Here is a 16,667-nt window from a genome sequence, read left to right on the forward strand (position 1 = left end):
AAGCATGAGACTTAATTTCCTCCTTACACCTCTGATACAATTTTTCAGTGTTCAGCACTCTGTGGGGACTGTTGATATATAAATAACTAATTAGATAAGGCTCCATTTATCCAATAAAGCCACAGCCTTCTGAAGGCAGTCTCACATCAGAGCAGAGACTGCATGAGTTGTATAATGCACTCCTGGCTTTTGAAAGAAAGCCAGGCCAAGCCCTGTATCACTTTGTTGACTGAAGGCTTACTTTTCCAAAAAAATCAAAGCTGAAGTTGGATTCCTGAGCCTGTGTTTGAGCTTCAGAAGTGCAGCTGGATTTTCAGCCTACCAATACCCTTGAAGCTAGTGTGAGTTCCAAGTATGCTGGAAGTCAGAGGAGTTATGTGGGAGCCAAGGTCTGGCAGCAAGGCCAAGATGTCCAGAATGCTCTTCAGTGTTTCAGAGGTATGCAGGAAGCCTTAGCTAAAAATCCCAGCCAAGACATGGGCAAACACAGTGTTTTTCTTGCCTTCCCTAATACATGAAGGATTTTGGTGAAAACAGTCCTCAGACCTTCTTGTGCCCTTGTTGCTCTGAGAATTGTCCACCTCTGCTGGTGAATCACATATAGGGTTTGGTCTCTGTTTCAGGCTCAGTTATGTTTCAGAGACAGCCTTGGGACTTTAGGCACAGAGGGTGGGAAAAGAGAGAGATGGGAAAGCATTAACTAAAGAAAAGAATTAGAAGAAAACTCTGGCAGCTGCCAAGCTAGATTTGCCATATATTTCTCTGTCAGAGAAGGGATTAAAAAAATAAAACCAACAAAAATCTACAAAATCAGACTTGAGAAAGCCTGTCTCCAATTATATGCCCTCTCTGTTGCCAGAAAACATTACAGTGAGTAAGAGCATAAAATTCCCTACCCCTAAAAAGCTATTTCTCACTGAAAAAAATGGCTCTGATCATTTTTGAAGATTGAAGGTTGACAAGGAAGCAGCAGAGTCTATTTCAGATCTTTAAGACAGGTCTGTGACACAGGAATGTTTGAAATCAAGGACAATTTCTGTCTCTGTCTCAGTCCTCAGCAACGAACACAAATCAAATGGTATTAGACTCAAACAATGTCTGCCCAGAGAGGTTTTTAAAAGGATCTGGAGGTGGGAGAGTGTCTCCAGACAACCTTCAAAGACCACCTTTCAGAGAAGCTTTGAGAAAGAAGGGACATGCCTCGGTTTGCAGAAGGCCCAACAGCAGAGAGACATCCTGTGCCTTCAGTACAAAAACCCCTGTGCTGTCACAGCTTGCCCAAAGCAGCTGCCCAGGATCAGGGCTTATGGGTGAGAGCTTTATGGATGAGCAGACAAAGATCCTTCTGCTGACTGTCAGTTTTTTCTGGTTGAGAAGGTTATCTCTGATAGATACACTCTTTTTTATATAGGCACTGAACATTTTCTCAGCTATGATGCCCCCCATGCCTAGTGTACTGCAGTGGCCCTTGGCACACTGCATTCTCATATCCCTTGAATGTCTTCTACCCATTTTTTATTTACTTTATAACACTATGCTACTATAATGAGGATGTTTCCTGTTTTGTATCACTTATCATCAAGACAAAGAGCAAGGAAGTTAAAGGCCAAAGAAACGTAAACCAACTCTGTCATAGCAAAATAAAAATAAATTGTGTCTAGAGCTGGACACAGCTGGACTGAAGACTCTGCACTAGTAGCTGTCACAGGGGAATCTGTAGGGATCCCATGTGTCTACTTGGTAGAGGTGAAAATACTGAAATAAAGTCTGCACCAAGAAGGCAGGTCCACCCTCCAGTGCTCTGCAAGATGAAGTGTGTGCAATAGTTAAAATGGGCCAGGATCTGCCAGTATGTTCTTCCTGACACTCCTCAGAAGAGCAGATGAGAATATCCATTATTTGCAGAACGTGGGCTGGTGGGCAGATGGGTTTCACACCAGGACTGCCACTGCTGTGTTGCCTTCCCTGCACAGAGGTGTGTGATGGGACAGGGCGTGCACGGCCAGTGTGGTGCCAGCTTGGGGACAGCACCGGGCTGATGTGGGACACATGGGCTGGGAGAATGAGCCATGTCATGGAGCACCAGCCTGGCAGCACTCACTGCAGCTTGATGAGCGCAGAGAGATATCTAATGGTGCTCACAGGAAGGGCTGCAAGGACTGCCCTGGCAAAAGGCACCCCTCTCCTTAGCGAGACAGGAAACTGGGGCACACATCAGCAAAGCACCAGTAGCTGCTGCCAGGTGTCCTTTAAGCCATTCTGAAAAGAATTCATTGGGCACAAAGAGGTTGGTTTTATCTGTCTTTTCAGCCCTTATCTTCTTCATTCAGTCTGCTAGAAAAGTTGACAAGCTGTTCACATGGCCTTGGCAGCTCTGTGACACAGGTGACATTACTGGACTGAGACCAACAGCTAATTTTCAAGTAGTCCAAGTAACCCTACTGTATAAGAACTTCCAACTCCACCAGTACAGAGTACAGTTCCAACAATACAGAGCAGCTGATGGAGCCTGGTGTCACATTGCATGGAAGTCTTACATCCAGCATCTTTGTCCGAACAGTGGGCATGAGTTGCAACAAAAGAAATTCTATCTAGACATTAGGGGGAAAAAATCACCACAGGATGAACAAACACTAGACTGGGTATCCAGAGGGGCTGTAGAGCCTCCATCTTTGAAGATATTCAAAACCCAACAAAATAAATGAGCAATGTGATCTAAGATAAATGAGGTCTGAGTAGGGGATTGGCACAGACAATCTTCCAAGGTCCATCCAACATAAATTATTGTCATTCTTCTGTAATTTCTTGAAGACTCATGATAAAATTACCTAGGCCTAAAGTAGACAGCTTGGGGATATTGGGACTTCCCTACAAGAAAGCATCTCTTGAGAGTCACAGCACTGGAGAGCACTTATGCAGTGCACATGACAAGAAGGTCCTAGAAAGCCATTTTCTCCTGAAAGTTTGAAAGATTATGTCAGATAGAGTGAATTTTGGCACTTTTACATGAAACTTTTGCACAGACATGGCTGTTGTCAGAATCTATCCAGACAGGTTATCCCCCTGTACAATGCAAGGGCAAATCAGAGCCTGTGAGATGCACCACGAGTGATGCCAAACCAGCATGGCAAGTATTATAACAATGCATATAAAATTGTATACAGGACTCACAGAATTACAGTTACTAAATGCCTTAATTACAAAACACAGCATGAACAGCCCCTAGATGATGAAATCCATTCCAGCAGATCTATGCCAGGAAGCTGACTGGGACCTTGATCTGAGCTGTTAAGAGCAAATCACAACAGTGTTTTATTGCTCTCACCACCCTCAAAAGATCCAGCTCAGCTGCTGAAATGATTGCAGTGCTCAAAGGGTGAGAGAATTTTCTTTTCTTCTGCAGTTAAGGAGTATGAAATACAAAAGATGCTGTGTGCAATTTTCTCATTGCTACTGACATTGGATTCATGTTGTACTGGTCTACAGTGTATCCACCTATAAGAATGCCTAAATTTGGTGAAAAACAGCTTTGTCAGATATATTCTGGCAAAAAAATTCTAAACTTCTATACTTGTCAATAAATCAGAGAAGGTTATTGTTTTATTGGTGCTGACTGTCTAATATTTTAAAGCACTTCTTATGCAAAAATGTAAAGGCATGTTGTGAGAGAATAGTTATATAGACTTTGCAAGTCATGGAAATAATTGTGCTGCATTTTACATTTGATGGCAATGAGCAACTAGATATTAGAATGATAGAAAGGTCTCCCAAATTGCTTCTCACCATTAGAGAATTATATTCTGTATGATTTTTTGTCTTACCATCACAGTATCTTTAAAAAGTGGTTCATATCTTCCATAATGTTGCTTTCCCTTTCCTTATCCTCTCCTAAGTGAGGATTATATAACCCTGCCTACTGCTATGTCCTAAGGATCATTACTTCTGCTGCTGTTTTACATCTTACATTTACATTAGAGAACAGAAAGTCACTTGGAGTGACCTGCAACCAGGTCACCCAGTTGGGTTTGGAAGGACTCAGGGAAGCTGAAGGGAAATGCTTGGGCTTGGAGGGGTGCAAGCAGAGCAAGTGGAGCCTGTCCAAGCTCCTGTGCTGTCTGTCACCCTGGGGCAGAGAACACCATGGCTCCAGTGCTGGTGGCAGTACTACAGAGATGAAGAAGTAGGTAAGTCTAATAGGATGTTACCCATTTAAAGCTTCACATGAAGCACTTTCTTCTCACATTGAAAACAAGCACATGCTGAGCATGATATCTGTGGAGGAGACTGATTTAACAGATAAATGCTTACAAACAGTTCGATATAAGACACAAGAGTAATGCTGTTATTACTATGAAACACAGTCCAGACCCTAAACCCTAATTGACTGCTTTGCAGAATGACATGCAAAGGCTCTCAAGTACGTATCAAACCAACCTTGAAGGGAAGAAAAATGTGATGAAATTATGCTACTGAAGGGTTGTGTGTGTGTATGCATGCCACACAAGCCAGTGTGCTACACTCTGCATGGCACTTCAAGAACCCAGCTTCTTCAAGGCACTCCAAGAACACCATTGCAGATAAATTGTTGCACCACACTGCAATGTGGATTTTTATTGTAGCAGCCTTCTGGAGCAGCCAAAGACACTGAGAGAATCTGCAGTACAGTTAAAACTACTCAATATCTATTAGAGCACTTTATTAGAGCCTTCCTTAAAGGAGTCTTCTGTTAAACATTTGAAATATAATGTATTGTCTTAGATAAATATGTAATACTAATTGGGAGTTATTAATGCATCATCAAAAACCTATTCCAGCAAGAGTGGTTACCTTATTAATTAGAACTAGCAATCCTGAAGATTCTGTTATTTGTATGATTTTAATTTAGTTCCAATTCTAAACAAAGGTTTAATTGTAGTTGCACCTAATTCATCCAGAGAGTGAAAGGGCCCATTTAACAAAGGGCATTCTGCCTTCATTAAATGATTACAAAGCGAACTAGGAATTGATGATATTTTACTATATTGTTCCAAATCACAGGGGACTTGCATCAGATATGCTCCATAACATTTAAGGAAACCAATTCTGGAACCCTAGTAAATGAATCCATAAATTACACTTTAATATCTCAAAGTGCTGCCTTCCTCAGATGGAATTTGTCACTCCCAGGATCAATATGGAAAGTACAAGGTTAGACAAGCTTTATGGAGAGCAATTCATGAGACTGTATCATTATACATATCAGCATGTCACGTTGCCAGTGTATTCATATCCAAGTGAGCAGACATCCCATTCTTGGAGTGAGGTCTAGCTATAAAAATTTGCTACAAGTTACTCCTGTTTTTCAGAGGAAATAATGGAAATTCATTTTTTTTAGAAACTTGACCAATGTGTGGAGAAAAGCCACACCCAAAAATGAGTGAAGCACTTAACACTGTAGACTGGCTGTTGTGGTCTCAGTGCAGAAAAATCAAAATGAACACCCCTATTTAGCACCAACTTAGTGAACAAATATCTCTCTCTGGAGATTTTGACTAGCAAAATTGCCCTCCAGTAATGTCCAGATAACATCAGCAAATGAACAGCTTATTTAAACCACACAGAGGGAAAGGATTTGTGCCATCCCTTTGTTTTACTACCCCAGCAGCAGGAGCAGAGTGCCAGTGAGGGATTTATTCATGGGGAGTATCAGGTTTGTGACAGGCTCAGCTCGGGGCTCACCTCGGGGCATTCTGTGTGGGTAATGCCACAAAGCATTCTGTGTGGGCAATGCCACAAAGCATTCTGTGTGGGTAATGCCACAAAGCATTCTGTGTGGGTAATGCCATGGTAGCTTTGATGAGGACACTGGGACCTGCTGCACTGACACCGAAAGTCAGAGAGCTGAGAGCAAGGGAGACCTATATAGAAACATTAGATTAATCCTATGCTGCAGCTAGGAAGTGCCAGTACACATCCATGTGTCTGGCCCTGAAAAAGAAGAGCAGCATTTTATTTTCCCCCTACAAGTAAAGGAAAGGAGAGAGTATCCAGGTATGGAGAGGGAAAAACGAGAAAAATCCTTGTTTCCTCTATTACAATTTTGTAGTGGAATTCTCCCTGTCAGCAAGAGCCATGGTCCAGCAGTAGCCTATGGCTGCTGGGAATCCTTTGCTTGCATTGCAAGCATTGGGGATTTTTACTGTGGGCTGGACATAGTCCATGTCCTCCAGGATTCCCTGCACATGGGTTGGGGGGTCCTGGTTGGAGGACACCTGCCTCTCCCCAATAGTAAGGGGCATCTTTCAGCCTGCCACTTCTCACTTTAGAGAGTCTCACACTGATGCCAGCCCATTTTCTCCTCCAACTCATGCTGCTGGGTTATTTCTGCTTGTTTTGGTTTATTTGCAAGCAGTGGTTCAGTGCCTCCTTGCCTGAGGGCTCCCTGGCCAAGCTGAGGAGCAGGAGAGCAGTGTAGGTTGTGGTCAGACTTATGGAATGGAGCAGCTAGGGGGGACCTTGACCCCTGCCTCATACAGTGCAGGATCCTGCCACCACTCTGTGTTCCCTGCACTAACCTTCACCCCTTGCTCTTCAAGGGGAGTGTGAATTAATGAGGCAGACAGCAACAGGCACCACTGGGCATTGCAGGAAATGAGCAAAAGCTGGCACTGTGCTCCCTCACGGTATAAGGGCTGAAAGGTTCTATTCTTTGTCTGCATATACACCTGCAAAATTGTCAGTCAGTGCTGGGTTTATTGCACAAAAAGCCTTGAGAAAAGCTCACTGATAGGTTCCCAGCAAGCAACTTTGTACACACACTCTGCTTCTCACTCTCTGCTAATTGCTCATTCCAGAAAACATGCTCCTCTTCATCAGCAGCTGGCACCCCTTACACAGGCCTCAGCTGCCTCTTGCTCGCTGAAAAATGGTGCAGAAGCTTTTCCTCCTTTATTTTCTAGGCTATATTGTCAGGGAAGTGATGCTTACTTTACCTAGTGGATTAAATGGAGTGATCTTAAAGAATTCAGAGTAAAAACGGTGGCCTGGTTGCTCTCACTGTAGAAACAGCCTGGACACAGCTTTTAGCCACAGGCTGGTCCTATCACGTGTTGCAGGCATTTATTTGTCATGTCATTGCTTCTCATCTGGCTCTGGAAATTGCATATAACTGACAGGAGAGGCAGGCTTTTTTGTTTTAAAGAGGGAAAAAAGCCCTACAGAGTCCCTTGTGGTTTTCCAGCCTCTTTTAATGCTACCTGGACCCAGCATTAATCCAGTAATAAGAGAGAGCATTAATCCTGTGATCAGCACAATTCACCATAGTATTCTTCTGTTTATTTTTGGAAACTGGTACTTTACCACATGCACATCCTTTTTCCCTAAATCATAGCAAAATCTCTGCACATAAGAATCACATTTTAACTTGTTATCAGATTAGAAAAGAGAAATGCCTCCCTGTGAAAAGGTCCAAGGACACAAGGGGAAAAAGAGAAAGCAGCAAACTCCCTGCCTTTGACAAAGTTAGCATACAAAAATGTAACATTTTAAGTGGTTTATTTTCTGATTCTCCTCCCCCATTTTGCTGAAAGGAGATTTTCTCTGAGTTACTCAGCTACATAATTGAAATAGTTAGAGCAATTCTCCTTTTACTCTCATAGTTGCAATCTACATGTGATTATGAAGGAAAATAAAAGTGGTTTGTTTTTTTTTTTTTCTGGGTCTGGATAGGAAGGAAATCTTTGATCTAAGAAAATATTAAAGTTTCCAGAAAAGAAAATTTCACAGATTTGGGGAACACAAAACTTACAGTGTGGATAACATTTTATATGTCACAGATAGCAGTTCTCAGCCACCAGCAAATTAATCCAGAATAGCACAAAACATGGGCTGCAACAGAGCAGATTGGCCTGGAGAAGCTATTCTGGGGACTGTGAAGTATACATGCTCAAACCTGGGAGCAGGCAAGACCTCTGAAAGCCAGCCTCTGGGAGACTAAATTTGGATACACAAAATTAGAGACCATTTTTGAAAATGTAAGACTGGGTGGAAAATTTTGTACTGTACATAAGCAACACGCCATTTTCACAGTCTTATAACAAGTCATTCCTAAGCCCGTGTTTATTCAAATACCAAGTTTGGTCAGGATGAAGTTATTTGACTAGCCAGAGTTCACAAAGTAAGGCAAACATAAAACCCAAACACATAGAGTTGCAGAATTGCAGCCTGGTATGTGGAAAAACAGTCACCTTGTGCTAGGCAAGCTCAAAAAGAGCTTCACCAAGGAATGCTTTTTGAAGCAGTCACAGAGAAACAGCCATTACATCTGCTTAGTGGAGCACCACTGTTTTTCCTTTGGGAGCTCTGAGCTGCATGGGCCATGATGGCTTTCTCCTCTGGAACATCTGCCTCCGAGATGCAGCTGCAGACAGGCACCAGGGGATGCAGGGTGACTTGGCCCAGTCAGCAGGGAATGTTTGAGCCACCCCTGGGTTAGTCCCTAGCACCTGTGGGAGCCAGAACCATGTCCCATGTAGGCACTTCTGTCCTTCCCTCACAGACAGATGTGTCCTGATTCAGACACATTAAATATTTTGGGGAGATGAATCAACCCCTAACTGTGGGCAAGTGACTGAGCTGATTACTAAGAAGACATTCTTCCACTGTGATTATATGATACATTGTACATGGACCTGTGACACCTCACTCTCTTTTGCTGTTATCCAGCACCTGTTTCAGTTATTGACTTCCTTAATAACATGCTTCCTTTTTTTAATTTCTTGTATGTCTCTTTGGTTCCAGGTAGTAGGAACAATGCTGTATTCTCCATTTACATCTAATTTGCCTGTATTTCCCCCTTGCATAGTTTGTACAAAAACAATCTGTCAATTTCTCCCCCAGAGAGTTAACACTCAGGCTGTCTTCAATTTCTTTTGACCCCTACTATAAAATTCATTTTGATGAATTATTTATCTCTAGAGCTCCCCGAGGAATTATCATTTGTATCTTCTATAGTTTCTGCGTGACACTGGCTACTACTGAATTACATCAGCTGGACAGCAGCTGTCAGTAACCAAACCATGTTCCTCCTCCACCCTGGCTTTTTGCAACACCCAAGGTACACAAAGCAGCCTTCTCCTAGAGCAGGTTGCTTTGCAAGCCTGGTCCTTGCCCATTTTGAAGGCTAAAGTCAAGTTGATTTTTTTTTCCTATTAACCTTGGTATGAAAGGCAGCAAAAAAGAAAAAAAAGCAGATATTAAGTGGACAAATAATGCGAAAACCAAAAACTATTCTAGTCTTGGAGCAGAATTTAGTTGCACCTGGCTATGCTCATTGTCAAGTAGAAACACCTTTATTCTCCTAAACTGATTTAATCTAAACAGTATCTTTGGGAAGCAAATGCACCTGCAAGCTCCCTAAGCCCTCCTTGAAAAATAAAGCAAACCCTTGGGTGTGAACATTGACTTATTCAGCAGTGGGCCTTGGTTGTCATCTCCTCTGTCATTCATGAAGCCAAACCATAATATTATCATGTTTTCCTGTCACCAAACAAAGGGAATTCTTTTGGGCTTAAGGTCCTTATTGTGACACCTCAGAGCAGTTAGAAGCTTTACAGAAGCCCTTTGAACATGATTTCTAATCCACCCTGGCAAAAAGAAATATTTATGTATATTAAGCTAAACAGACAATAAAATCTTAGTAGGATTTGAGTTTTAGTCAGATAAAACCTCTCTGTACAGAAAATCCAAATATAGATGTGCTTCATTTGTTTAACTGATTTTTTCCAGCAAATTTTCTGTGTGTCTGAAAATGAAAGCTCTATGTGAAATTTTTGCAGTGTTTTTAGTTTCATGTTTAAACTTACTTCCTCTGACTTCTTTCACTTTTAATCTGTTTTCATCTTTCACTTTTAATCTGTTTTCTTCATTCTTCAGGTTCCTGTGGCAAAAAAAAAAAAAGAAGTAGCAAGTGCTGAAAAGGAATGAAAAAAATTGTGAAGTGCAGGAATAAAACCAAAAGAAAACATAAGATTTTAAAATTCCTGCTTTTGATAATATTTCAAAATAAATATTCAAAATGTGCTTGAAAAAAAAAATTTTTCCAACTTTAAATCAGACTGTCTTGTGCTTCCATTCTCTGCATTCTCTTAGCTTGTCCAGGAAAAAATCCCAAGCAGAAGCCTTTCTTTGCAAGAAAACTCCATTACTAGTTCACTGTTAAACAGCATGAAGAGGACAGGCAGTGAACACCTACACTGAAGCTTCCTCCTGGTCATCGATGCATCTTTGCTTTTTTGGAGAAATCTCTACATTTGGGATGAACATAGTACAGCACAGACAGCAGTAAGGGTCAATACCATCTAAACACACCACCTGTGAAGACAAGCCTTCAAATCTTGTCTTAAACTCATTTGTGAACCCTTCTCAAGCCTGAAACTTGGCATAGCCAACCCATCTCACCGGCTGCAACCCTTTCAGGAGTGACATAGGAGTGGGAACTGGCAGAGGCAGGGGCCGGCCCATATGTGGCTTTCTCGTGATCCATGATAAGAGCATGCAGGGCAAAGTTCAGCCTCATTATCAGTTCCTCGCAGGCACTAAACTCACCCCAGCAACCTTCAATATTTCCTGCTTTCCATGGCTGCTTTCTTCTTATCATCTTCCTTCCCTGTGTCTTTTTAGAGTAGAAGTGTACCTGAGCCCTCAGCATAAGACATTTCAATGCAAGATAGCCAGGTATGGTTATGCAAGTCCCACCACTTCTGACTTGATGTCTCTCCATGAAACAACTTTCAATTAGATGTGTAGAAAAATAGGACTTTTAGATCAAATTGTACTATTTCATATCGTACACTGAAAACCCTAAATGCTCTGAAAATCTTGGCACTATTGCTACATGCCCTGCAAATTCAGTAGTCTTGGAGTTAAACCTGCTTTCTCTTTGTAATCTGTCCCTTTTAAGTTCAGAGGAATTGTTCTCTGGATTTAGCGTTTACAACACTCTTCTTTCTGAAACTAGAAATATATTTCAGTAAAAGTTAGAAAATTTAGCTTGTAATAGCAATTCTAGGAGAGAGCATTTGAGAAAAAAACACCAGTTCAAGTCATGAGACTTGGCAACATAAGCTTTTGTTCTGGTGTAATGGCAACACCTTAATGTACCAATGTTGATTAGAGCCAACTGCATCACATCTGAAACATATCTCTGAAAAATGAATGCTGAATATGATTATTTTCCCCTTACGGTCACATAATTTCTAATGTTTTCCTAAAAGTTCCAGCTGCTCAGATTACATATACTCATGAGAATCACGAGGTTCCATTTCTCACAATAAGGCAATGGAAATCTAATAGAGCAAAGCCAAGTAGATACACACCAGCCAAGAGAAATTTTATTGTGACTTGCATCTCATCATCTGTGCACAGCACAAGGAAGGAGAGGCAGGGGAGCAGCCAAATAACTGAAGAATGGCCAGAATGGAGCTGCTGGCATGACACAGAGAAGGAAAATCCTGGGATGCTCTGGGCGAAGCACAGCAGTGGGCAGGGAGGGGTGTTTTTCATACTGTGCATATTCCTGGTGGGACTACCAGCAGGATGCCAGCCACAGCTCTAAGAAAGCTGAACTGAAGCTAGAACAGGTGCAGACATCTAGTAAGACAAGCATGGGGAGTTAGTTTCACTGATGAGACAAATATAGCTTAATAGCACTAGCCTAGCAAAGGAAAGGCTGAGGGGGATACAATTACACTTTATAAATATATGTCCAAATACCACCATGGCAAAAGAATCATTCAAGCCATAAGACAATGTTGGCACAAGAACAAATAGCATGAAAAAAAATCATCAACTATTTTAAGCTAAAAGCACATTTCTAACCATCAGAGAAACAGTGTTTTATAGCAGTCTTTCAAAAGAAGCAGTAGGTGCTATTAAGCTAACTACGTTTGTAGAAAACAGTACATTTAGATAAAGGATTTTATGAAATTATATCTACTGTGACAGTGGATGCCCTTTAGGCCCTATGCTCCAAGAAAAGTTTTACTTATCTTGGTTGGAAGACAGAAAAGAAATCTACAAATGTGAAACTCAGAAAGCTGAGGTCCATGAGGGAGATGAAATAGTACTCCACAGGTAACTTCTATTTTTAATCTCCTGAGTTTATGCGCTTTTATGTGGTTTTTTTATACATAGGGCACTCACAGCTCAAGCAGGTGATTGTGTTTTGATACCAAAGTCCAATGCAATACAGAGTTGGATGAAATCACCAAGAGGAAGAAAAGTGATCCCTTGTTTATTACTTACTGTACTTTTTTGCAACCACCATGTTCCCTGTCTCTCCAACCTGCCCATCTACAGACAGGGTAGCTCACAAGGATTTCCTCAGCTTTGTCCAAAAGGGGAATTTTTCTGCCCAGCAGACACCTCACAGACCCACCTCAGCAGACACAGATCCACCTCAGCCAAAGGAAAACCAAAACACTGGGAACAAAGAGTCCTATATTGATCCTCTGCTGCAGCTGAGATGGATTGTGTGCCCAACACCTTCCTGGCTAGAATATTCCAGGTGCCTGTTATGCCATAATTTCATCAGAGGAGGGAAAAAACCCCATTTGTATCTCCTCGAAGGCCCATAGCAGCCATTTTTTTCTGTTTCTAATCTTGCCCACTCCAGAACTAGATGATTTTTGGCAATCAGATCAAGTGTATTCTACCAGGTGAGGAAAGGCTTCTGCTTTGCATCCTTCAAAGGTAGAGGCACACTTGCCTTCAGCTTCTTTTCACACAGAGTTGATTCAGGGCCTCTAACAAGGCTGCCAGTACCACTACTCCACATAATAGACCATCAATAACTGCATGGCTAAGTATTCTGCTAATGGCCTTTGGAGCAAAAATCTGTAACTCCTGTAGTCATTGGCCATAAAGATAATTTGTCTGAGTCACTATGAGGAAGGAGGGAAATTGGGGTGCAAGGTATTTGCTTTGAGAAGGCACCAGTGTACTTTTCTGTCAGCTCTGCTGGCATGGATTTGCTGCAGGCAATTCTCATTCAACAGACGAGGAGCACTGGCAGGAGGCACCTCCTGATTATAAATCGTTTAGTCAATCAAAATATAGCTCCTGAACTACATAAAGATCTTATTTCTTCTCAGGAGCTTTATATGGACAAAACATGGGAATGCTGTAGCAGGAGGAGGGGAAAAACTTTAAGTGTCAAAAATGAAAGCTTCAGGATCTCGTTGTGGTGTAACTTAAAGTAACTTAGGTACTTGTCAAAGCTAATTAAGACAGGCCATCTGCAAATGCTTGTGATTTGAAACATTCCCCCTGTGCCAATGGAACAGTGTGTTACAGCTTCCTCACATCCCACCCTGACAGGTGCTAAGCTGCTCTGCCTGATGCTATCAGTGCCAGGGTAGGGAGAACTTTCCTGCTCCTCCTGCAGCACGAGAGCACTCACCTAAGCATCACAATTCAGCTCTGCTGTGCACCCAAGGACAGGGAAAATGCCCCTGCCTCCACACACAGTTAAGGCCAGGAGCACCCACAGGGAGCAGGGCCAGGGCCACCTCTTTACAGGTGCACAGCTGGGCTCACACCAGCGGGCTGCAGCACCCTGCTGGGTACCCTATGGCAGCAACTTCGCCTTGGAAGCCCCAGACCAGCTGTTCACTGCCTTTGGCAAGGAATTTGCACACACAGCTGTAGGCAGTGATGGGCTAGCAGCTCAGGAGGAATGAGACCCGCTCATTCCCACCCCAACAGGGCACAGAGATGGGTGCTGGCAGGACTGGGAGGTGCCTGTGGAGGAGCAGGTCCAGTGGGAAAGAACAGCTCACAGGAGTGAAACCCAGGCAAGAGATGAATGTGCAGTCTCATGTGCAGTGTGCACAGCCCTTGAGATACAAATGTTTAGTTTCTCCTTAGCAACGCTACTCGGTGGTTTTGTCCATGAAGTGTTCTTCCTACCTGGAGGAAGCCAGAAGTGCTGGAGGAGCGCCAGCCTCCCGGGGTACCAACAGCAAAGCCATCTGTGAGCAGCACAGACTGGGCCATCAGGCGAGGGCTGTCCTGGGCAAAGCACTCTCTGCACACACCTTCAGAAAAACCTTTCCAATCTTAAAGACCTTTTTATAAGTGTACAGTTGGATGAGACAAGTACTAGGATGTTTAGAAATCCATTTTTAATTCCAGCTGTGGACTTTACAAACTCAGGATTTCTTTCTCAGCTGAAGTTTAAAAACCCAAGTTAAGCACATGGACTCAGGCTTTAACCACAAAGGAATTATTTCAGTTGCCAAGCATGGAAAGATACAAAACAACTCTCTAATTGATGGAGGTCTGCTTCAGAAAACGTGACAGGACCACCTGTCATGGGGTGACACCTGACTGCTGCTCACTGAGCACCCTCTGCCTGCAGCAGGAAAGCTGAGGTTCACTGTGTGCACCCCCATGGTGAAATTAGTACAGCAGTGAGAAATGGCTTTGATGTGTGCGCAATGCAAAAATGACTTACACTGAAACTTCAAAGAGGCAAAGGGAAAACAAACCTACATCTCTTTTTTTTTTTTTTTTTGTAAAGCACTACAAAGAATGCCCGCAGAATTTCTGGGTTTGTTTTTCAAAGAGTCATATATGTGCACACACATACATACCTATACATATACTTTGTATACACACACACATTCCTTAATTTTGGGTCCTGCTTATCCATCAGGAGCTGATATTAGAGTAGATGTCTATACCTAGGTGGTTTGAGGAAAGCATATTTGTAGTGTCTGCAAGAACCCACAGCTGGGGAAAAAATAATTAAATGTGGAACTTTTACTGCCACATTGAAGCTGAAATAAAAATATTATGTCTTTATTCAGACCACTTTTATTAAATTAAAGAGGTAGTCTTAAATTAATCAATATGATACTTGAAACCTGCTCAAAAGTCTTTATAAAACAATTGTTAATTGCTTTTCTGCTTCATGGACATTTCTCTCCCATTCTGTGTTCAATCATGGTTTAACAGTTCACAGCAATGCTTTGCATTTAGACAAATGGATTTTGCATTTAGTCTTAAATGGATTTTGGGTGCTGCAATGTCGCATCAGATGGTCTCATCTCTGAATGAGAACCTTTGGATTTCCCAGTGCCCGTGTTAGCGATAAAATAATATTTCACTGTTCACAACTGCTCCAGACAATATCTTTAGGTACATAAGGTATTCATAGCTACACACAGCTTGCAGATATCCAAACCACAGTAAAGTCAAGTCTGCGAAACAGAGGACACAGTTCCCACTCTGTTAGGAGGAACACTGTATTGCCACTTCCCACGGTGTTATGCAGAGCTTCCAGTACAAGAATTTCTCAACAAAACCTTCCCTAGCTCCATCTCTATCCCTGATTTTCACAAAAAAAATGTCATGACCTTCCACTGTAGTCTTATTTTCCCCCCTCAAAGTGATGGACACAGCCATTTCATTCTGCAGCACCTGGCATTTCCACCAAACTTCATGCAGAAATTAAACAACAAGATTAACAGCCAGTGTGGATCAAGCAGCTGGAGGTGAATGTGCTTTCCCTGTCTTAGGAGTTTGGTATTGAGGTAGACTTTCTGTTTATTGTTGGGAAAAAGCTAAAGAACCATTGTTTTTGCAGTTATTCCCTATCCCAATGTGTTTGATAGTTGGCAGAGATCCGAGACTCACCACAGCCAGAGTCTGGAAAGCACTTCTTAAAAACAAACAAATGAACAAGCAAGCAAACAGCAGACAAAATCAAAGAGGGAAAATGACACAGAGAAACCCCAGTTCCAGGAGAAGATTCCTGCAAAGGAACAGAAACCAGTTCTACCACTGCCACTTTCACTCTCATAAAGCGTATCTGATGGCTGAGAGATGTCTAGTACCATGCACTCAAGAAAAAGACAAGGAATCTTCTTCCTCTCAGGAACAATAAAATATAAAACATAGGATTATGCTAGCAGCATAACAGTGCTATAAATCACATTTCAAAAAGAAATGTATAATAATGTTTATAAAGTTCTAGCTACAGAAAATATTCTTTAATGCTATCCTTTAATTATTAGCATAGAGTTTAAATTACAGGCTCTCAAAATAATGTTTTTCTACTGAATTAATAGTTTATCAATTGTTTAAGACACTGAGAAGCATTTAACACTTCCCTACTCTCAACCTGATACTGCTGAAATTCTTAAACCTCCATGGAACCCCAGAAGGATCATGCTTACCCAAAACTTGGCCCTATTTGTCCTATCAGTAGTGCCTTTTTTCCCTCTCCATAGCAACTCCTGACTATAGGGCAGCCCTATACAGACACTTTCCATAGTACCTTTTTCTCTTCTTAAGTCTTGAGCAAGAGTAAAATTCCTTCTGGATCTTTCAATAAGCAGATCTTTAAAAACTGGGACAAGACGGCATTTTGAAGAGAAGCAACAGCACCTGTAAGTGAACAACACAGTACCTGATGATCATTACACTTCTTGCATTCTTTACCGAGTTTTCCATAAAAACAAGAGATGCACAGCTGATATCAAAAGGTAGACAGATTTTTCACAAAAAGAAGCACTGTGGACATAACAGCAACTACAGACTGTCATTCAGGGTAGGCTTCCAAGGGTTCCGTTTTAGGGAGGGATCTGAGCTCCTAAAGACTAGGAAGGAAGTGCTGGCAGAAG

The sequence above is a fragment of the Geospiza fortis genome, unplaced genomic scaffold, assembly GCF_000277835.1.
Source record: "Geospiza fortis unplaced genomic scaffold, GeoFor_1.0 scaffold166, whole genome shotgun sequence".
Taxonomy (NCBI): domain Eukaryota; kingdom Metazoa; phylum Chordata; class Aves; order Passeriformes; family Thraupidae; genus Geospiza; species Geospiza fortis.